At 44.2% G+C, this 22824-nt stretch overlaps 1 long non-coding RNA gene across 1 annotated transcript; it reads right to left on the bottom strand.

The window, feature by feature from the left end:
• Window positions 1-3538: 3538 nt before the first annotated feature.
• On the bottom strand, window positions 3539-8661 carry LOC140692859 (uncharacterized). Its single transcript, XR_012068466.1, has 3 exons — window positions 8462-8661; window positions 7967-8056; window positions 3539-3806 (listed from the first exon to the last, which is right to left on the bottom strand). It is a non-coding gene; the product is annotated as an uncharacterized lncRNA (long non-coding RNA).
• Window positions 8662-22824: the final 14163 nt, after the last annotated feature.

Here is a 22824-nt window from a genome sequence, read left to right as displayed (position 1 = left end):
CAATTTTGTTTGCTATTTCAAAAAATAGTTTGATTGATTTTTTCTATTTTCTAATCTGTAATTCAATTTTTCTTCCTTGATCTTTCTTATTTCCCACTTTGTGCTGACCTTTGGCTTTTTTTAATCTTCTTTTCATGATTAGTTTACATAGAATGTAAGATTATTTATTTGTAATTGCTGTTCTACATTGAAGAGGGCCGTGTCACTTTCAACTTCCCTCTTAAGCCAGCTTTAACTGTTTTCCATAGACTTTGTGTAGTGTTTTGTCATAATTGTCAAGATATTTTTTAATTACTTCTTTTCCTTCATCACCTCACAGCCTTGGAATAGAATCACATTTTTTAATGTACATGTTTTCATATTTTCTCACAATTTTTCAGTGATAGAATTCTAGTTTCATGGTATTATACTCAGAAAAGTTGCCTAAAATAATTTTTATCTTCTTAAATTTGTTGACGCTTTTTCTTTGCCTGAGTCAATCCTAGAAAATGTACCATCTGCACTGGAAAAGAATGTATATACTGTTTTGGGAAGTAGTACTTCTACATTCATAACCTGGGTTGGGATGGTTTGGTTTGAGGCACAGGATGCACAACAGCTCTGTGGTTGTCTTCATGCATCTGGGCCACAAGGATGAGAGGACAAGGAAGAGTGGTCAAAGTCCACAGCATGAGAAGATGAAGCATTCCTCTCAGCATTATATCCCAAAAGCAGATGCTACATTTTGGATGGCACAGAAATGGTACGGCACAAAGGACACCAAGGTCGGTCTGCGGGATCATTCCAGCAGGCACTGATATATGACATCCATAGGTATGTTTCCACTGGTGTTTCTGTAGACAGACAAGCTCTGGGAAGAACTAGTTTCATTGGGACATTCCCATGGAACTAGAGAGCACAAGCACACTCTCAGTTTGCTGTTTTGGTAACACTCCAAAATGAAATAGAGCCGAATGCAGAGCTGAGAAGCTTTAGAAGCTTTAATTCCACAAGAGGAAGTGTCCTGTGCACTTTCAGAATTGAGAGATCAGGATAATAAATGTGTGGTTATGCTAATCGAAATAGTATGGGGTGTTAATCACAAACAAAGGAAACAACAGCAATTGGAAATATGCCAGACAACACACACAGGAACAGGACATGGCATCAATGTCTAGGAGAAATTGTCCTCACAGAAATCCCATGGAATTGCGTAGTGCCAAGAGTCTAAAATTTTCACTTAACAAAACATAGAATTCTGCATTAGATACCTGATATTACCTGACCAGTACAGATGAAGAAGTACAGTAAAAGAAACAGGAAGTACCATTTTCAGTTCCAAAGAGAATGAAGGCACAAAAGATAAGCTTTCAAACAACTAGACTGCAAAATGCTACCAGAGCAAGTATTGAAAACAGAGGTGAGGGAAACACTGAAGAACAACAGGGTCTCAGAATCACAAAAGGCAGAATACCAGAAAAGGGGAAGAGAAAGTCTCAAGACGAGCCAAAAACTATCAGAAAACTCAGTGGATGAGATAATATCAGGGCTAAAATTCAGTCCTAAGCAGACTAGATAATGCAAAGGGATGCGTGAATGTCTGTGAAGACAGGGGAACAGAAATCCCTCGGTCACAAGCACACATAGAAAAGCAAGTGCAAACCAATGAACACATTGCTGTCGAATCCTGGGTAAGAAAAGGCATGAAAGACAAGGAGTCATAAGAGTCCCAGATGGAAAAGCAAGAGATAAAGAGAAAAAAATATCTGAAAATATATCTGAAAAAAAAATTTGACTGAAACTTGCTTAAAGCCAAGAAAGAATCATCTGTTCAGATTCAGGAAGTACACAGTGTCCAAAGGAGGTGGAATCCCAATAGAACTACCAGCAGCGGTATGATTCAAATCAACAGAGTTCACGAGCACCCCAGTGATTAAAATTGCACCTGGAGGAAAACAACATAGTCACCAGAGTACATCCAGAGGGGTTTCAGCTGATATATTGGCAGCAATATTGTAGGACATGGAGGAGTGCCAGGACATAGACCATATCCTGAATGGTAAAATGCTGCCATCTCTGGTAGTCTATGACACATGACCCCCATTTCTAATAATGGCAGAGATAGAGAATTCCACAGACCGGCAAATCTTAAAAGAATTCAGCAGTTCGAAACTTTTCCTAAAAGAAAGGTTAAGAATATTCCCCTGAATAGAAAAGCAGCAAGATGAAATGGAAAAGAAGCAAACCATTATTGGAAATGCAAGAAGAGCTTGAGTGGCAAAGAAGAAACAATAAGGCAAGGAGGACATCAAAACCCTAATGATGGGAGAGGGAAGCAGGAAATCCTAGGTGATTGGAAGCACTTTCTTAAGTGAATCAGCTTATATGACTCTCTCTTTGAAGCGAACGGAGAGATGAATGGCATGACATTTTGCTAAACAAACGAGAAGCAGGCCAACAAAGAATCAAACAGACAAACAAGTAACAAAAGGTACGGTTGACTGACATATACCAAGGGAACCATGATTATTCAAAAGAAAATACTCAAGGTGATGTGAAGGATCATTTAGCACGCATCGACCTAGTATCGCGGCTTGCATATATTCAACACACTTGTTTTTGTAAATCGAAGGCGTGCATTTCTATTCATAAATATTGATACATAAGAGCATATTGTGACCTAAACCAAATGCCGATTTGGTATCAGATGGATTCCTAGTCAGTGATATATACTTGCAAGCCTTCCAACAGGATGAATGAATGCCATATTATACCCTACATAGAGAAGAAATGGCATAAACCTATAACAAAGACAAGTAGCTCTGCAAAAGTGTACCAAGAGCAAAAGGGATAGACATTAAAGTGCACATTGTTGTTGGTTTCATCTCTTGGAGTTTCAGCCCCAATGAAACCAATGGATCCATGTCCTGAGATTGTGGGGGATTCAGCAGAAATCAACCAACGTATATGTATCCCGGATGTACGGGTATTACAGGAACATAAGATTCTTTATTGGGTCTCTGTGTACTGTGAAGTGTAAGAAAGTTAAAAGACGTGTGGAACCATCAACTGAAAATGGACACACTTCCCTCCTTTGGTACTGTGCACACAAATCAGAACAAAAGGATACAGGGGAGAACAAAGGCCCATGGGACGCTAGTGGGTAGAATCACATTTGCCTTAGGAACCTCTCGTCGGATGCAGCCACTCCCCTAACACTGAAAAGAGGCAGCAGGCTTTGGGGGTGGCAGTTAGCGGTTGGATTCCAGGTGGAATGTTGGTGTGTACCGTGAGGCTTGTTGTGGCTGGTGGATCCTAGGTAACCGGGCAGAGTTCTGTGGGTGGATCAGTGTGATGGAGGGGCTGCCGCCCTCTGTGGAGCATGGCTTAGTTCTTTCGTCTGGGAAGCTGTGTAAGTTCGAGATTCTGCTGCTTTTCCCCTAAGACCTGAGTTCACGGGTAAGTTTCCAGAACCTGAAAGGCAGACAGTGGAAGATCAGCCTATCATCAGCTTACTGGTAAGGCTCCAAAGTACTTTCAGACTTGCCCAGTCATGTTGAAGTTGACTTTATGGGAGAAACGAAGAGAAGCTGGCCAAAAAGCTGGCTGCACGGACTGAGGAGAGATGCGAACACACTGATTAGAAATATTCTGCTACAATGGAGAATACTGGCCTGGAGACAGCTGTAGACAATACCAGGATCGAAAGACATTCATGAGACATATTGAACCTTGCTGATACTGGCAGAAACATACAGAGTGCCAACGTGGACTTGAGGAAGTTCCTCAATTCTCTGCTCCAAGAACGGGTCCAAGATGCCTGACGTCTAAAAGAGAAGAGATGGCAGAGATGATCAAAACGCTCATGTTCTTGGAAGAGGTCGTGAGAATCCACACTTCCAAAGGGGCATTTCCAAGTCATTCAGACCAAAATGAACCAAGCCCAGGTAAGCCTTATTCCAGGTTTGGGCCTAGCTAGCAAGCACTTTCTCTTCCCTCACCTCCACTCAGGCATCCATTTTGAAGGATCAGTACCTGACCTGCAATGAGCCAGTAAGAGAAATGCAAGCCCCTCCTAGAATCAGAGTTCCTCCTGCTTCACACTCTGTGAACAACAGTGAACTCCTTAAAGGTCAAATAGTCTCGACTGAAATAGATAGGAATTGAATACTTCGCTCACACAAAGAAACGATGTCCTTCCTCTAGATTCAGCAAATGCTGGGTTTATGTCTAATCTGGGGTGAAGGGAATGTGGTAAGTGAGGGGAATCTTTGACTGAACTTGAATATGTATTAGGCCTCATATTTTCAAGACAGTATAGGTAAATATTATAAGTCTGATAGTGAGCTGAAATGTAAAATTCGCCAAAGACATTAAAGATTCAGCTTATGTGGACCGTCCTTCACTTGATTCAAGCCCCCGGGGCACTATATCATGGGGGAGCAGACTTGGTTGCGTTAAATGACTTTAACCAACATGATCGGAAGATTAAGCGTTCTCATCACGGATAGAAAAACACCTGGTTCTCAATAGCCTAACATAGCTGCAACAGGGTTCTCAAAACTATAATGCTTCTAGGTGGTTTTGGATTCAAACCTAAATGTATATATTTGGGTTGATTTCTTTTGTATTTTCCTAGAGTGGGATGTTACACCTAGAAATGCCAACACTGGCCAGTAGGAGTCATTGGGAATAAAGGGCACAACATGCACAAGTGAATCCAATGTTGGGGGTTATTGCTATTTTCCAATAGGTATTTCATGTTTCCTGTTGGTTTCGGTGGCTTCAACAGGAAAGAGTTGACATGACTGCTTCAACAGTTTGGACTGCTAGTTTAGATTCTATCTGCCTATGTTTTCCTTGGAGCTGACAAAATGTTACCAAAAATGACAAGTCTCACTTCTAGGTCAATTTAGAAAATTTCAAAAACTAACTTCATTTCCGTATAACTTCCAAAACATGTAAATCAATTCTATTAAGATTTTTAAAGCCTGCAAATGAGATATCAACACAATGTCAAAACTGGAGTCTTTGGACAATCCCTCCCAACACGGCTATATGGAAACAAAGAACAAAACAAAACACATTTCTATGAACTGTATCTGGAAAGTGTCGATTCATCAATGCCCAGTTGGCAGAGAAGCTGTTCAACCTGCGCTCACTCGTTCCCATGTACACAGAAATGGAAACATCCACTCACACAGCCCTTGGCACAGGACACTTGCAGAAGAGAGGTCTGTTAGTTCCAAAGACAGGATGAGACCACAGAACACCTGAAAGTTGTAGAAGGCAAAGCAGGGAATGGAAGCAAGTGCAGGGTCTGATCCCTGGTGATGGAGCAGCAAAGGTGAAACTCTGTTTATCTTGGACCCACAAATTCAAGCGGACAGGAGACTTGGGATTGAATGTGATGTGCTGAGTGTTAGAAGAGTGCAGAGCAGATGCTTGGATGACAGAATTCAAAGAAACCAGTGCAAAATATACCCACATTTGAATCTGAGACCAAGATCCGAGCTGCCAAATTTGAGGTAGCAGAGGAAACGGTCAGTGAGGGATAGGGCTACAGATGACGGCACACGCTGAGTCTCAGGGATCTGGAGTGCGTTGTGGGATGCGGTGGGACCTATCAAGAGAGCAAACCGACCTGTGACCCTATGAGAAAGCAACCTCAATATCACGTGCCTTTGATTTTTTGCATATGTCCCATGGCCACACCCAGTGCATCTGCAGGACCAGGGACCAATTGGGCATTTTGCCAATAGAGCACGTGTGGGGCTGAATCAGAGATATCGTGCATCTGGTCTGAGGGATACAGGGGGCCTTGGGTTTGAAATCAGAATAAAAAGCCTTAGGATCTGCTACATTCATAACCTGGGCTGGGAATATGGTTTGGTTTGAGGCACAGGGTTTGCAACAGCTCTGTGTATTCCTTCGTGCACAGGTGCCACAAGGATGAGAGAACAAAGAAGAGTGGTCCAAGTGCACAGCGTGAGAAGAGGAAGCATTTCCTTCAGCATTATCTCCCAAAAGCCGATTCTACATTTTCGATGGCACTGGAAAGGTACGGCACCGAGGACACCAAGGTAAGTCTGCGGGATCATTCCAGCAGGCCCTGATGTGTGACATCCATAGATCTGCTTCCAATGGTGTTTCTGTAAACAGAGAATCTGTGGGAAGAACTGGTTTAATTGGGACATTCCCGTGGCACTACAAAGCACAAACGCACTCTCAGTTGGCTGTTTTGGAAACACTCCAAAATGACACAGAACAGAATGCAGAGCTGAGAACCTTTAGAAGTTTCATTTCCACAAGAGGAAGTGTCCTGTGCACTTTCAGAAATTTAAGATAAGCATAAACAAAATGAGGGTATGCTAATCGAAACAGTATGGGGTGTTCATCACAAAAAAGGAAACATCAGCAATTGGAGGTGTACCAGACAACACACACAGGAACAGGACATGGCATCAATGTCTAGGAGAAATAGTCCTCACAGGAATCCCATGGAATTGCGTAGAGGCAAGAGTCTAAAGTTTTCACATAACAAAGCCATAGAAGTCTACATTAGATACCTGATATTACCAGAGCAGTAGAGACGAAGAAGTACAGTAAAAGAAGAAGGAAGTACCATTTTCAGTTCCACAGAGATTGAAGGCCAAAAAGATAAACTTTCAAACAACTAGACTGCAAAATGCAATCCAGAGCAATTATTGAAAACGGAGGTGAGGGAAACCCTGAAGAACAACAGTGTCTCAGAATCACAAAAGGCAGAATACCAGAAAAGGGGAAGAGAAAGTCGAAAGACGAGCCAAATAGTATCAGCAAACTCAATGGATGAGATAATATCAGGGGTAAAATTCAGTTCTAAGCACAATAGATAATGCAGAGGGACGCGTGAATGACTGTGAAGACAGGGTAACAGAAATCTCTCGTTCACAAGCACACATAGGAAAGCAAGTGCAAACCAATGAACACAATGCTGTTGAATCCTGGGGTAAGATAAGGCATGAAAGACTAGAATTCGTAAGAGTCTCAGATGGAAAAGCAAGAGAGAAAGAAACACAAAATGTCTGAAAAGTGATCTGTAGAATAATCAGACTGAAACTTGTTGAAAGCCAAGAGAGAATCATTTATGCGATTTCAGGAAGTACACAGCGTTCAAAGGAGGTGGAATCCCAATAGACCTACCAGCAGCTGTAGGAGTCAAATCAACAAAGTTCATGAGCATCCCAGTGATTTAAAATGCGCCTGGAGGAAAACAACATATTCACAAGAGAACCTCCAGAGGGGTTTCAGCTGATATTTCGGCAGAAATATTGCAGGAGAGGGAGGAGTGCCAGGACACAGACCATATCCTGAATGGCCAAATGCTGACATCTAGGGTAGCCTAGGCCACATGACCGCCATTTCTAATAACGGCAGAGCTAGAGAATTCCACAGACCGGCCAATCTTAAAAGAATTCAGCAGTTCGAACCTTATCCTAAAAGAAAGGTTGAGAATTCTCCCCTGAATAGAAAAGCAGCAAGATGAAATGGAAAGAAGAAAACCATTACTGGAAATGCAAGAAGAGAATGAGTGGCAAAAAGAAACAAGAAGAAGGCAAGGAGGACATCAAAACCCTAAAGACGGGAGAGGGAAGCAGGAAATCCTAGGAGATTGGAAGCACTGTCTTAAGTGAATCAGCTTATATGAGTCTCTGTTGGATGCGAACGGAGAGATGCATGGCATGACGTGATTGCAAAACAAACGAGAAGCAGACCAACAAAGAATAAAACCAACAAACAAGCACCCAAAGGGTACGGTTGGCTGACAGATACCAAGGGAACCATGATTATTCAAAAGAAAATACTCAAGGTGATGTCAAGGATCATTCAGCCCGCATCGACCCAGTATCGCGGCTTGAATGTACTCAGCACACTTGTATTCGGAAATCAGAGGCGTGCATTCATATTCGTAAATATTGATTCATAAGAGCATATCGTGACCTACCCAAATGCCGATTTGGAGTCAAATGGATTCCTAGTCCGTGATATAGACTTGCAAGTCTTCCAACAGGACGAATGAACGCCATATTCTACCCTACGTCGAGAAGAAATGGCATAAGCCTATCACAAAGACAAGTAGCTCTGCAAAAGTGTACTAAGTGCAAAAGAGACACACAGTAAAGTGCACATTGGGGTTGGTTTCATTTCTAGGAAATTCAGCCCCCATGAAACCAATGGATCCATGTCCTGAGAATGCGGGGGTTTCAGCAGAAATCAACCGACGGATATGTATTCCGGGTGTCCGGATATTACAGAAAAAATAGTTTCCTGTAGTGGGTCTCTGTGTACTGTGAAATGTTAGACAGTTTAAAGACGTGTGAAAACATCAACTGAAAATGGACACACTTCCCTCCGTTGGTACTGTGCATAGAGATATGAACAAAAGAGAAGAGGGAAGAACAAAGGCCCATGGGACGCTAGTGGGTAGAATCACATTTACCTTAGGAACCTCTCGTCGGGTGCAGCCCCTCCCCCAACACTGACAAGATGCAGCAGCCATTGGGGATGGCAGTTAGCGGTTGGATTCCAGGTGGAATGTTGGTGTGTACCGCGAGGCTTGTTGTGGCTGGTGGATCCTAGGTAACCGGGCAGAGTTCTGTGGGTGGATCAGTGTGATGGAGGGGCTGCCGCCCTCTGTGGAGCTTGGCTTAGGTCTTTGGTCCGGGAAACTGTGTCAGTTCAAGTTATTGCTGCTGCCCAAAGACCTGAGTTCACGGGTTAGTTTCCAGAACCTGAAAGGGCAGACAGTGGAAGATCTGCCTGTCATCAGCTTACTGGTGAGGCTCCGAGGTACTTTCAGACTTGCCCAGTCCTGTTGAAGTCGACTTTAGGGGAGACACGAAGAGAAGCTGGCCGAAAAGCTGGCTGAACGGATTGAGGAGAGATGCGAACACATTGATGAGAGATGTTGTGCTACAGTGGAGAATACTGGCCTGGAGACAGCTGTAGAGGATACCAGGCTCGAAAGATATTCATGAGACATATTGAACCATGCTGATCCTGGCAGAAAGCTACGGAGTGCCAACGTGGACTTGAGGAAGTTCCTCGATTCTCTGCTCCAAGAACGGGTCCAAGATTCCTGACGTCTGCAAAAGAAGAGATGGCAGAGATGATCAAAACGCTCATGTTCTTGGAAGAGGTCGTAAGAATCCACACGTCCCAAGGGTCATTTCCAAGCCCTAGAGACCAAAATGCACCAAGCCCAGGTAAGCCTTTTCCCAGGTTGGGGCCTAGCTATCAAGCACTTGCCCTTCCCTCCCCTCTACTCAGGCATCCATTTGAAGGAACAGAACCTGAGCTGTAATGAAGCCAGTACGAGAATGGCAAGCCCCTCCTAGAACCAGAGTTCCTCCAGCTTCACACTCTGTGAACAACAGTGATCTCCTTAAAGGTCAAATAGTCTCGACTGAAATATATAGTGATTGAATACTTACCTCCCACAAAGAAACGATGGCCTTCCACTAGATTCCGCAATTGCTGGGTTTATGTCTTCTCTGGGGTGAAGGGAGTGTGGTAAGTGAGGGGAATCTTTGACTGAACTTGAATATGTATTAGGCCTCAGTTTTTCAAGAGAGTTTAGGTAAATATTAGAATCAGATAGTGAACTGAACTGTAAAAGTCGCCAATGACATTAAAGACACAGCTATGTGGACATTCTTTCACTTGAGTCAAGCCCCCGGGGGCACTATATCCTGTGGTGCAGACTTGGTTGCGTTCAATTGCTTTACCCAACATGATCGGATGATTAAAGTATCTCATCACTGATAGGAGAACACTTGGTTCTCAATAGCCTAGCATAGCTGCAGCAGGGTTCCCTGAGCTACAATGCCTCTAGGTGCTTTTGGATTCAAACCTAAATGTATTTATTTGGTTTGTTTTCCCTTGTATTTTCCTAGAGAGGGATGTTACCCCTAGAAATGCCAACATTGGCTAGTAGGTGTCAGTGGGAGTAAAGTGCACAACATGCACAAGTGTATCCAAGGATGGGGTTATTTCATATTTCCAATAGTTATTTCATGGTTCCTGTTGGGTTCAGAGGCTTCAACCGTAAAGAGCTGACATGACCCCTTTAATAGTTTGGACTGCTAGTTTGCATTCTACCTGTCTAGGTTTTCCGTAGAGCTGACAAAATGTTAGAAAATTGACAAGTCTGGATTTTAGGTCGATTGAGTGTGTTTCAAAAAGTAACTCATTTTCGTATAACTCCTAAAACATGTAAATGAATTCTGCTAAACTTCTTAAAGACTGCAAATGAGATATGAACACAATGTCAAAACAGGTGTCTTCGGACAATCCCTCCCACCACGGCTGTATAGAAACAAAGAGCTAAGCAAATATCACATTTCTGTGAAATGTATCTGGATAGTGTAGATTCATCGATACCCAGGTGGCAGAGAAGAAGTGCAACCTGCACTCACTCGCTCCCATGTACAGAGGAATGGAAGCACCAACTCAGCCAGCATTTGGCACAGGATACTGGTCGAAGAGAGGTCTGTTACTTCCAAAGACAGGATGAGGCCTCAGGACACCTGGAAGCAGGAGAAGGCAAAGCAGGGAATGGAAACCAGTGCAGGGTCTGACCCCTGGTGATGGAGCAGCAAGGGTGAACTGTGTTTAATTTGGACGCACACTCTCAAGCGGACAGGAGACATTGGATTGAAGGTGATGTGCTGAGATTTACAAGAGTGCACAGCAGATGCTTGGCTGAGAGAACTCAAAGAAACCAGCGCAAAATATCCCCAGAGTTGATTCTGAGACCAAGATCCCAGCTGCCAAATTTGAGGTAGCAGAGGAAACGGTCAGTGAGGGATAGGGCTACGGGTGATGGCACACGCTGATTCTCAGGGATCTGGAGTGCATTGTGGGATGTGGTGGGTCGAATCAAGAGAGCAAACCGAACTGTGTACCAATGATAAAGCAACCACACTGGTCGCGCGGTTGAGATTACCGATATGTCCCATGGCCACACCCAGTGCATCTGCAGGACCAGGGACCAATTGGGCATTTTGCCAATAGAGCACGTGTGGGGCTGAATCAGTGCTATCGTGCATCTGGTCTGAGGGGTCCAGGGGGCCATGGGTTTGAAATCAGAATGAAAAGCCTTAGGATCTGCTTCATTCATAACCTGGGCTGGGATTATGGTTTGGTTTGAGGCACAGGATGCGCAACAGCTGTGTGGTTGCCTTCGTGCACCCGTGCCACAATGATGAGAGGACAACGAAGAGTGGTCCAAGACCACAGCATGAGAAGAGGAAGCATTTCCTTCAGCACTATCTCCCAAAATCGGATGCTACATTTTGGATGGCACCGGCACGGTACGGCACCGAGGACACCAAGGTAGGTCTGCGGGATCATTCCAGCAGGCCCTGATGTGTGACAACCATAGATATGCTTCCACTGTTGTTTCTGTAGACATAGAAGCTCTGAGAAAAACTGCTTCCATTGGGACATTCCAGTGGCATTACAAAGCACAAGCGCACTCTCAGTTTGCTGTTTTGGAAACACTCCAAAATGACATAGAGCAGAATGCAGAGCTCAGAAACTTTGGAAGCTTCATTTCCACAAGAGGAAGTGTCCTGCGCACTTTCAGAATTGTGAGATAAGCGTAATCAAAATGAAGTTATGCTAATCGAAATAGTATGGGCTGTTCATCAACTAATGCAACACCAGCAATTGGAGATATACCAGACAACACACACAGGAACAGAATATGGCATCAATGTCTAGGAGAAATTGTCCTCACAGAAATTCCATGGAATTCCGTAGAGCCAAGAGCCTAAAATATTCACTTAACAAAGCCCTACAAATCTACATTAGATTCCTGATATTACCTGACGTGTAGAGATGAAGAAGTACAGCAAAAGAAACAGGAAGTACCATTTTCAGTTCCAAAGATATTGAAGGACCAAAAGATAAGCTTTCAAACAACTAGACTGTAAAACACTATCCAGACCAATTGTTGAAAATGTAGGTCAGGAAAACACTAAAAACAACAGTGTCTCAGAATCACAAACGGCAGAATACCAGAAAAGGGGAAGACAAAGTCTAAAGACGAGCCAAAAAATATCAGGAATCTCAATGGATGTGATAAAATCAGGGCTAAAATTCAGTCGTAAGCAGACTAGATAATGCAGAGGGACGCATGAATGACTGTGAAGACAGGGGAACAGAAACCCCTTGGTCAGAAGCGGAAAAAGGAAATCAAGTGCAAACCAATGAAAACATTGCTGTTGAATCCTGGGTTAAGACAGGGCATGAAAAACTAGAATTCATAAGAGTCCCAGATGGAAAAGCAAGTGATAAAGAAACAAAAATGTCTGAAGATATATCTGTAGAAAAATCAGACTGAAACTTCCTGAAAGCCAAGAAAGAATCATCTAAGCGAGTTCAGGAATTACACAGCATCCAAAAGAGGTGGAATCCCAATAGACATACCAGCAGCTGTATGATTCAAATCAACAAAGTTCACGAATATCCCAGAGATTTAAAATGCACCTGGAGGAAACAACATAGTCACAAGGGATCCTCCAGAGGGGTTTCAGATGATATCTCGGCAGCAATATTGCAGGAGAGGGAGGAGTGCCAGGACACAGACCATATCCTGAATGGCCAAATGCTGCCACCTAGGGGAGCCTATGCCACATGACCGCCAGTCCTAATAACGGCAGAGCTAGAAAACTCCACAAACCGGCAAATCTTAAAAGAATTCAGCAGTTCAAAACTTATCCTACAAGAATGGTTGAGAAATCTACCCTGAATAGAAAAGCAGCAAGATGAAATGGAAAGAAGAAACCATTATTGGAAATGCAAGAAGAGCAGGAGTGGCAAAGAAGAAACAAGAAGAAGGCAAGGAGGACATCAAAACCCTAAAGATGGGAGAGGGAAGCAGGAAATCATAGGTGATTGGAAGCACTCTCTTAAGTGAATCAGCTTATTTGACTCTCTGTTTCAAGCTTAAGGAGAGATGCATGGCCTGTCGTGTTTGCAATACAAGCGAGAAGCAGACCAACAAAGAATCAAACCAACAAGCAAACACCAAAATGGTACGGTTGGCTGATATTTACCAAGGGAACCATGATTATTCAAAAGAAAATACTTAAGGTGATGTCAAGGATCATTCAGCATGCATCGACCCATTATCGCGGCTTGCATGTACTCAGCACACTTGTATTCGGAGGCGTGCATTCATATTCGTAAATGTTGATTCATAAGAACATATCGTGACCTAACCCTAATGCCGATTTGGAATCAAATGGATTCCTAGTCCGTGATGTAGACTTGTATGTCTTCCAACAGGATGAAGGAATGCCATATTCTAGGCTACGTAGAGAAGAATTGTAAGAAGCCTATAACAAAGGCAAGTAGCTCTGCCAAAGTGTACTAAGAGCAAAAGAGACTGACAGCAAAGTGCACATTGGGGTTGGTTTCATTTCTTGGAATTTCAGCCCCCATGAAACCAATGGATCCATGTCCTGAGAGTGCGGGTGTTTCAGCAGAAATCAGGCGACGCATATGTATTCCGGGTGTACGGATATTATAGGAACATAAGTCTCCTTTAGTGGGTCTCTGTGTACTGTGAACTGTTAGAAAGTTTAAAGACGTGTGAAACCATCAACTGAAAAGGGACACACTTCCCTCCATTGGTACTGTGCATAGAGATCTGAACAAAAGGAAAGAGGGAAGAAGAAAGGCCCATGGGACGCTAGTGGGTAGAATCACATTTACCTTAGGAACTTCTCGTCGGATGCAGCCCCTCCCCCAACACTGACAAGATGCAGCAGCCATTGGGGATGGCAGTTAGCGGTTGGATTCCAGGTGGAATGTTGGTGTGTACCGCGAGGCTTGTTGTGGCTGTTGGATCCTAGGTAACCGGGCAGAGTTCTGTGGGTGGATCAGTGTGATGGAGGGGCTGCCGCCCTCTGTGGAGCTTGGCTTAGGTGTTTGGTCCGGGAAGCTGTGTAAGTTCGAGATACTGCTGCTGCCCAAAGACCTGAGGTCACAGGTCAGTTTCCAGAACCTGAAAGGGCAGACAGTGGAAGATCTGCCTGTCATCAGCTTACTGGTCAGGCTCCGAGGTACTTTCAGACTTGCCCAGTCCTGGTGAAGTCAACTTTAGGGGAGACACGAAGAGAAGCTGGCCGAAAAGCTGGCTGAACGGATTGAGGAGAGATGCGAACACATGGATGAGAGATGTTCTGCTACAATGGAGAATACTGGCGTGGAGACAGCTGTAGAGGATACCAGGCTCAAAAGACATTCATGAGACATATTGAACCTCGCTGATACTGGCAGAAACATACGGAGTGCCAACGTGGACTTGAGGAAGTTCCTCAATTCTCTTCTCCAAGAACGGGTCCAAGGTCCCTGACGTCTGCAAGAGAAGAGATGGCAGAGATGATCAAAACGCTCCTGTTCTTGGAAGAGGTCATGGGAATCCACACTTCCCAAGGGGCCTTCCCAAGCCATTCAGACCAGAATTCACCAAGCCCAGGTAAGCCTTTTCCCAGGTTTGGGCCTAGCTAGCAAGCACTTGCCTTCCCTCCCCTCCACACAGGCATCCATTTTGAAGGATCAGTAGCTGAGCTGCAATGAAGCCATTACGAGTAAAACAAGCCCCTCCTAGAATCAGAGTTCCTCCAGCTTCACACTCTGTGAACAACAGTGAACTCCTTAAAGGTCCAATAAACTTGGCTGAAATAGATAGGAATTGAATACTTAGCTCACACCTAGAAACGATGGCCTTCCGCTAGATTCAGCAAATGTTGTGTTTATGTCTTCCCTGGGGTGAAGGGAGTGTGGTAAGAGAGGGGAATCTGACTGAACTTGAATCTGTATTAGGCCTCAATTTTTCAAGACAGTATAGGTAAATAGTACAAGTCAGAAAGAGAACTGTACTGTAAAAGTCGCCAATGATATAAAAGACACAGCTTATGTGGATCGTCTTTCACTTGAGTCAAGCCCCCGTGGGCACTATATCATGCGGGTGCAGACTTGGTTGCGTTAAATGGCTTTACCCAACATGATCGGATGATTAAGCGTTCTCATCACTGATAGAAGAACACCTGGTTCTCCATAGACTAGCATAATTGCAGCAGGGTTCTCCTAGCTAGAATGCCTCTAGGTGCTTTTGGATTCAAACCTACATGTATATATTTGGTTTCTTTCCTCTTGTATTTTCCTAGAGAGGGATGTTACCCCTTGAAATGCCAATATTGGCCAGTAGGTGTCATTGGGAGTAAAGGGCACCAATGCACAAGTGTATCCAAGTTTGGGGGTTATTTCAAGTTTCCAATAGTTATTTCATGGTTCCTGTTGGTTTCGGAGGCTTCAACCGTAAAGAGCCGACATGAACCCTTTAACAGTTTGGACTGCCAATTTGCATTCTATCTGTCTAGGTTTTCCGTCGAGCTGACAAAATGTTACCAAAATTGACAAGTCTGGCTTCTAGGTCGATTGAGTGTGTTTCAAAAAATAACTTCATTTTCGTATAACTCCCAAAACATGTAAATGAATTCTTTTAAACTTCTTAAAGACTGCAAATGAGATATCAACACAATGTCAAAACAGGTGTATTCGGACCATCCCTCCCACCACGGCTGTATAGAAACAAAGAGCTAAGCAAATATCACATTTCTGTGAAATGTATCTGGATAGTGTTGATTCATCGATGCCCAGTTGGCAGAGAAGAAGTGCAACCTGCACTCACTCGCTCCCATGAACAGAGCAATGGAAACATCCACTCACCCAGCCCTTGGCACAGGACACTTGCCGAAGAGGGGTCTGTTACTTCCAAAGACAGGATGAGGCCTCAGGACACCTGGAAGCAGGAGAAGGCAAAGCAGGAAATGGAATCCAGTGAGGGTCTGACCCCTGGTGATGGAGCAACAAGGGTGAAACTCTGTTTAACTTGGACGCACACTCTCAAGCGGACAGGAGACATGGGATAGAAGGTGATGTGCTGAGATTTACAAGAGTGCACAGCAGATGCTTGGCTGACAGAACTCAAAGAAACCAGCGCAAAATATCCCCACAGTTGATTCGGAGTCCAAGATCCCAGCTGCCACATTTGAGGTAGCAGAGGCAACGTTCTGTGAGGGATAGGGCTACGAATGATGGCACACGCTGAGTCTCAGGGATCTGGAGTGCATTGTGGGATGTGGTGGGTCGAATCAAGAGAGCAAACCAAAATGTGTACCAATGATAAAGCATCAAAACTGGTCACGTGGTTGAGATTACCAATATGTCCCATGGCCACACCCAGTGCATCTGCAGGACCAGGGACCAATTGGGCATTTTGCCAATAGAGCACGTGTGGGGCTGAATCAGAGATATCGTTCATCTGGTCTGAGGGATCCAGGGGGCCTTGGTTTTGAAATCAGAATGAAAAGCCTTAGGATCTGCTACATTCATAACCTGGGCTGGGATTATGGTTTGGTTTGAGGCACAGGATGCGCAACAGCTGTGTGGTTGCCTTCGTGCACCCGTGCCACAAGGATGAGAGGACAAGGAAGAGTGGTCCAAGTCCACAGCGTTAGAAGAGGAAGCATTACCTACAGCATTATCTCCCTAAAGCGGATGCTACATTTTGGATGGCACCAGCACGGTACGGCACCGAGGACACCAAGGTAGGTCTGCGGGATCATTCCAGCAGGCCCTGATATGTGACATCCATAGATATGCTTCCACTGGTGTTTCTGTAGACAGAGAATCTCTGAGAAGAACTGCTTTCATTGGCACATTCCCGTGGAACTACAAAGCACAAGCGCACTCTCAGTTTGCTGTTTTGGAAACACTCCAAAATGACATAGAGCAGAATGCAGAGCTGAGAACCTTTAAAAGCTTCATTTCCACAAGAGGAAGTGTCCTGCGCACTTTCAGAATTGTGAGATAAGCATTATCAAAATGAAGTTATGCAAATCGAAATAGTATTGGTTTTTCATCAAAACTAATGCAACAACAGCAATTGGAGATATACCAGACTACACACACAGGAACACGATATGGCATCAATGTCTAGGAGAAATTGTCCGCACAGAAATCCCATGGAATTGCGTAGAGCCCAAAGTCTAAAATTTTCACTTAACAAAGCTCTAGAAGTCCACATTACATACCTGATATTACCTGAGCAGTAGAGGTGAAGAAGTACAGTAAAAGAAACAGGAAGTACCATTTTCAGTTCCAAAGATATTGAAGGCCCAAAAGATAAGATTTCAAACAACTAGACTGCAATACGCTATCCAGACCATGTGTTGAAAATGGAGGTCAGGAAATCACTGAAAAACAGCAGTGTCTCAGAATCACATAAGGCAGAATACCGGAAAAGGGGAAGAGAAAGTCTAAAGACGAGCCAAAAAATATCAGGAAACTCAATGGATGTGATAATATCAGGGCTAAAATTTAGTCGTAAGCAGACTAGATAATGCAGAGGGACGCGTGAATGACTGTGAAGACATGGGATCAGAAAAACCTCGGTCAGAAGCAGACATAGGAAAGCAAGTGCAAAGCAATGTAAACATTGCTGTTGAACCCTGGGTTAAGACAGGGCATGAAAGACTAGAATTCATAAGGGTCCCAGATGGAAAAGCAAGAGATAAGGAAACAAAAAATGTCTGAAAATTTATCTGTAGAAAAATCAGACTGAAACTTCCGGAAAGCCAAGAAAGAATCATGTATGCGAATTCAGGAATTACACAGCATCCAAAGGAGGTGGAATCCCAATAGACCTACCAGCAGCTGTATGATTCAAATCAACAAAGCTCACGAATATCACAGTGATTGAAAATGCACCTGGAGGAAACAACATAGTCACAAGGGAACCTCAAGAGGGGATTCAGCTGATATCTCGGCAGCAATATTGCAGGAGAGGGAGGAGTGCCAGGACACAGACCATATCCTGAATGGCCAAATGCTGCCACCTAGGGGAGCCTATGCCACATGACCGCCAGTCCTAATAACGGCAGAGCTAGAAAATTCCACAAACCGGCAAATCTTAAAAGAATTCAGCAGTTCAAAACTTATCCTACAAGAATGGTTGAGAAATCTACCCTGAATAGAAAAGCAGCAAGATGAAATGGAAAGAAGAAACCATTATTGGAAATGCAAGAAGAGCAGGAGTGGCAAAGAAGAAACAAGAAGAAGGCAAGGAGGACATCAAAACCCTAAAGATGGGAGAGGGAAGCAGGAAATCATAGGTGATTGGAAGCACTCTCTTAAGTGAATCAGCTTATTTGACTCTCTGTTTCAAGCTTAAGGAGAGATGCATGGCCTGTCGTGTTTGCAATACAAGCGAGAAGCAGACCAACAAAGAATCAAACCAACAAACAAACACCAAAATGGTACGGTTGGCTGATATTTACCAAGGGAACCATGATTATTCAAAAGAAAATACTTAAGGTGATGTCAAGGATCATTCAGCATGCATCGACCCATTATCGCGGCTTGCATGTACTCAGCACACTTGTATTCGGAGGCGTGCATTCATATTCGTAAATTTTGATTCATAAGAACATATCGTGACCTAACCCTAATGCCGATTTGGAATCAAATGGATTCCTAGTCCGTGATGTAGACTTGTATGTCTTCCAACAGGATGAAGGAATGCCATATTCTAGGCTACGTAGAGAAGAATTGTAAGAAGCCTATAACAAAGGCAAGTAGCTCTGCCAAAGTGTACTAAGAGCAAAAGAGACTGACAGCAAAGTGCACATTGGGGTTGGTTTCATTTCTTGGAATTTCAGCCCCCATGAAACCAATGGATCCATGTCCTGAGAGTGCGGGTGTTTCAGCAGAAATCAGGCGACGCATATGTATTCCGGGTGTACGGATATTATAGGAACATAAGTCTCCTTTAGTGGGTCTCTGTGTACTGTGAACTGTTAGAAAGTTTAAAGACGTGTGAAACCATCAACTGAAAAGGGACACACTTCCCTCCATTGGTACTGTGCATAGAGATCTGAACAAAAGGAAAGAGGGAAGAAGAAAGGCCCATGGGACGCTAGTGGGTAGAATCACATTTACCTTAGGAACTTCTCGTCGGATGCAGCCCCTCCCCCAACACTGACAAGATGCAGCAGCCATTGGGGATGGCAGTTAGCGGTTGGATTCCAGGTGGAATGTTGGTGTGTACCGCGAGGCTTGTTGTGGCTGTTGGATCCTAGGTAACCGGGCAGAGTTCTGTGGGTGGATCAGTGTGATGGAGGGGCTGCCGCCCTCTGTGGAGCTTGGCTTAGGTGTTTGGTCCGGGAAGCTGTGTAAGTTCGAGATACTGCTGCTGCCCAAAGACCTGAGGTCACAGGTCAGTTTCCAGAACCTGAAAGGGCAGACAGTGGAAGATCTGCCTGTCATCATCTTACTGGTCAGGCTCCGAGGTACTTTCAGACTTGCCCAGTCCTGGTGAAGTCAACTTTAGGGGAGACACGAAGAGAAGCTGGCCGAAAAGCTGGCTGAACGGATTGAGGAGAGATGCGAACACATGGATGAGAGATGTTCTGCTACAATGGAGAATACTGGCGTGGAGACAGCTGTAGAGGATACCAGGCTCAAAAGACATTCATGAGACATATTGAACCTCGCTGATACTGGCAGAAACATACGGAGTGCCAACGTGGACTTGAGGAAGTTCCTCAATTCTCTTCTCCAAGAACGGGTCCAAGGTCCCTGACGTCTGCAAGAGAAGAGATGGCAGAGATGATCAAAACGCTCCTGTTCTTGGAAGAGGTCATGGGAATCCACACTTCCCAAGGGGCCTTCCCAAGCCATTCAGACCAGAATTCACCAAGCCCAGGTAAGCCTTTTCCCAGGTTTGGGCCTAGCTAGCAAGCACTTGCCTTCCCTCCCCTCCACACAGGCATCCATTTTGAAGGATCAGTAGCTGAGCTGCAATGAAGCCATTACGAGTAAAACAAGCCCCTCCTAGAATCAGAGTTCCTCCAGCTTCACACTCTGTGAACAACAGTGAACTCCTTAAAGGTCCAATAAACTTGGCTGAAATAGATAGGAATTGAATACTTAGCTCACACCTAGAAACGATGGCCTTCCGCTAGATTCAGCAAATGTTGTGTTTATGTCTTCCCTGGGGTGAAGGGAGTGTGGTAAGAGAGGGGAATCTGACTGAACTTGAATCTGTATTAGGCCTCAATTTTTCAAGACAGTATAGGTAAATAGTACAAGTCAGAAAGAGAACTGTACTGTAAAAGTCGCCAATGATATAAAAGACACAGCTTATGTGGATCGTCTTTCACTTGAGTCAAGCCCCCGTGGGCACTATATCATGCGGGTGCAGACTTGGTTGCGTTAAATGGCTTTACCCAACATGATCGGATGATTAAGCGTTCTCATCACTGATAGAAGAACACCTGGTTCTCCATAGACTAGCATAATTGCAGCAGGGTTCTCCTAGCTAGAATGCCTCTAGGTGCTTTTGGATTCAAACCTACATGTATATATTTGGTTTCTTTCCTCTTGTATTTTCCTAGAGAGGGATGTTACCCCTTGAAATGCCAATATTGGCCAGTAGGTGTCATTGGGAGTAAAGGGCACCAATGCACAAGTGTATCCAAGTTTGGGGGTTATTTCAAGTTTCCAATAGTTATTTCATGGTTCCTGTTGGTTTCGGAGGCTTCAACCTTAAAGAGCCGACATGAACCCTTTAACAGTTTGGACTGCCAATTTGCATTCTATCTGTCTAGGTTTTCCGTCGAGCTGACAAAATGTTACCAAAATTGACAAGTCTGGCTTCTAGGTCGATTGAGTGTGTTTCAAAAAATAACTTCATTTTCGTATAACTCCCAAAACATGTAAATGAATTCTTTTAAACTTCTTAAAGACTGCAAATGAGATATCAACACAATGTCAAAACAGGTGTATTCGGACCATCCCTCCCACCACGGCTGTATAGAAACAAAGAGCTAAGCAAATATCACATTTCTGTGAAATGTATCTGGATAGTGTTGATTCATCGATGCCCAGTTGGCAGAGAAGAAGTGCAACCTGCACTCACTCGCTCCCATGAACAGAGCAATGGAAACATCCACTCACCCAGCCCTTGGCACAGGACACTTGCCGAAGAGGGGTCTGTTACTTCCAAAGACAGGATGAGGCCTCAGGACACCTGGAAGCAGGAGAAGGCAAAGCAGGAAATGGAATCCAGTGAGGGTCTGACCCCTGGTGATGGAGCAACAAGGGTGAAACTCTGTTTAACTTGGACGCACACTCTCAAGCGGACAGGAGACATGGGATAGAAGGTGATGTGCTGAGATTTACAAGAGTGCACAGCAGATGCTTGGCTGACAGAACTCAAAGAAACCAGCGCAAAATATCCCCACAGTTGATTCGGAGTCCAAGATCCCAGCTGCCACATTTGAGGTAGCAGAGGCAACGTTCTGTGAGGGATAGGGCTACGAATGATGGCACACGCTGAGTCTCAGGGATCTGGAGTGCATTGTGGGATGTGGTGGGTCGAATCAAGAGAGCAAACCAAAATGTGTACCAATGATAAAGCATCAAAACTGGTCACGTGGTTGAGATTACCAATATGTCCCATGGCCACACCCAGTGCATCTGCAGGACCAGGGACCAATTGGGCATTTTGCCAATAGAGCACGTGTGGGGCTGAATCAGAGATATCGTTCATCTGGTCTGAGGGATCCAGGGGGCCTTGGTTTTGAAATCAGAATGAAAAGCCTTAGGATCTGCTACATTCATAACCTGGGCTGGGATTATGGTTTGGTTTGAGGCACAGGATGCGCAACAGCTGTGTGGTTGCCTTCGTGCACCCGTGCCACAAGGATGAGAGGACAAGGAAGAGTGGTCCAAGTCCACAGCGTTAGAAGAGGAAGCATTACCTACAGCATTATCTCCCTAAAGCGGATGCTACATTTTGGATGGCACCAGCACGGTACGGCACCGAGGACACCAAGGTAGGTCTGCGGGATCATTCCAGCAGGCCCTGATATGTGACATCCATAGATATGCTTCCACTGGTGTTTCTGTAGACAGAGAATCTCTGAGAAGAACTGCTTTCATTGGCACATTCCCGTGGAACTACAAAGCACAAGCGCACTCTCAGTTTGCTGTTTTGGAAACACTCCAAAATGACATAGAGCAGAATGCAGAGCTGAGAACCTTTAAAAGCTTCATTTCCACAAGAGGAAGTGTCCTGCACACTTTCAGAATTGTGAGATAAGCATTATCAAAATGAAGTTATGCAAATCGAAATAGTATTGGTTTTTCATCAAAACTAATGCAACAACAGCAATTGGAGATATACCAGACAACACACACAGGAACACGATATGGCATCAATGTCTAGGAGAAATTGTCCGCACAGAAATCCCATGGAATTGCGTAGAGCCCAAAGTCTAAAATTTTCACTTAACAAAGCCCTAGAAGTCCACATTACATACCTGATATTACCTGAGCAGTAGAGGTGAAGAAGTACAGTAAAAGAAACAGGAAGTACCATTTTCAGTTCCAAAGATATTGAAGGCCCAAAAGATAAGCTTTCAAACAACTAGACTGCAAAACGCTATCCAGACCATGTGTTGAAAATGGAGGTCAGGAAATCACTGAAAAACAACAGTGTCTCAGAATCACATAAGGCAGAATACCGGAAAAGGGGAAGAGAAAGTCTAAAGACGAGCCAAAAAATATCAGGAAACTCAATGGATGTGATAATATCAGGGCTAAAATTTAGTCGTAAGCAGACTAGATAATGCAGAGGGACGCGTGAATGACTGTGAAGACATGGGATCAGAAAAACCTCGGTCAGAAGCAGACATAGGAAAGCAAGTGCAAAGCAATGTA

This window comes from Vicugna pacos, unplaced genomic scaffold (assembly GCF_048564905.1).
Source record: "Vicugna pacos unplaced genomic scaffold, VicPac4 scaffold_18, whole genome shotgun sequence".
NCBI classification, from domain to species: Eukaryota; Metazoa; Chordata; class Mammalia; order Artiodactyla; family Camelidae; genus Vicugna; species Vicugna pacos.
This window is presented reverse-complemented; position numbering and strand designations above follow the sequence as displayed.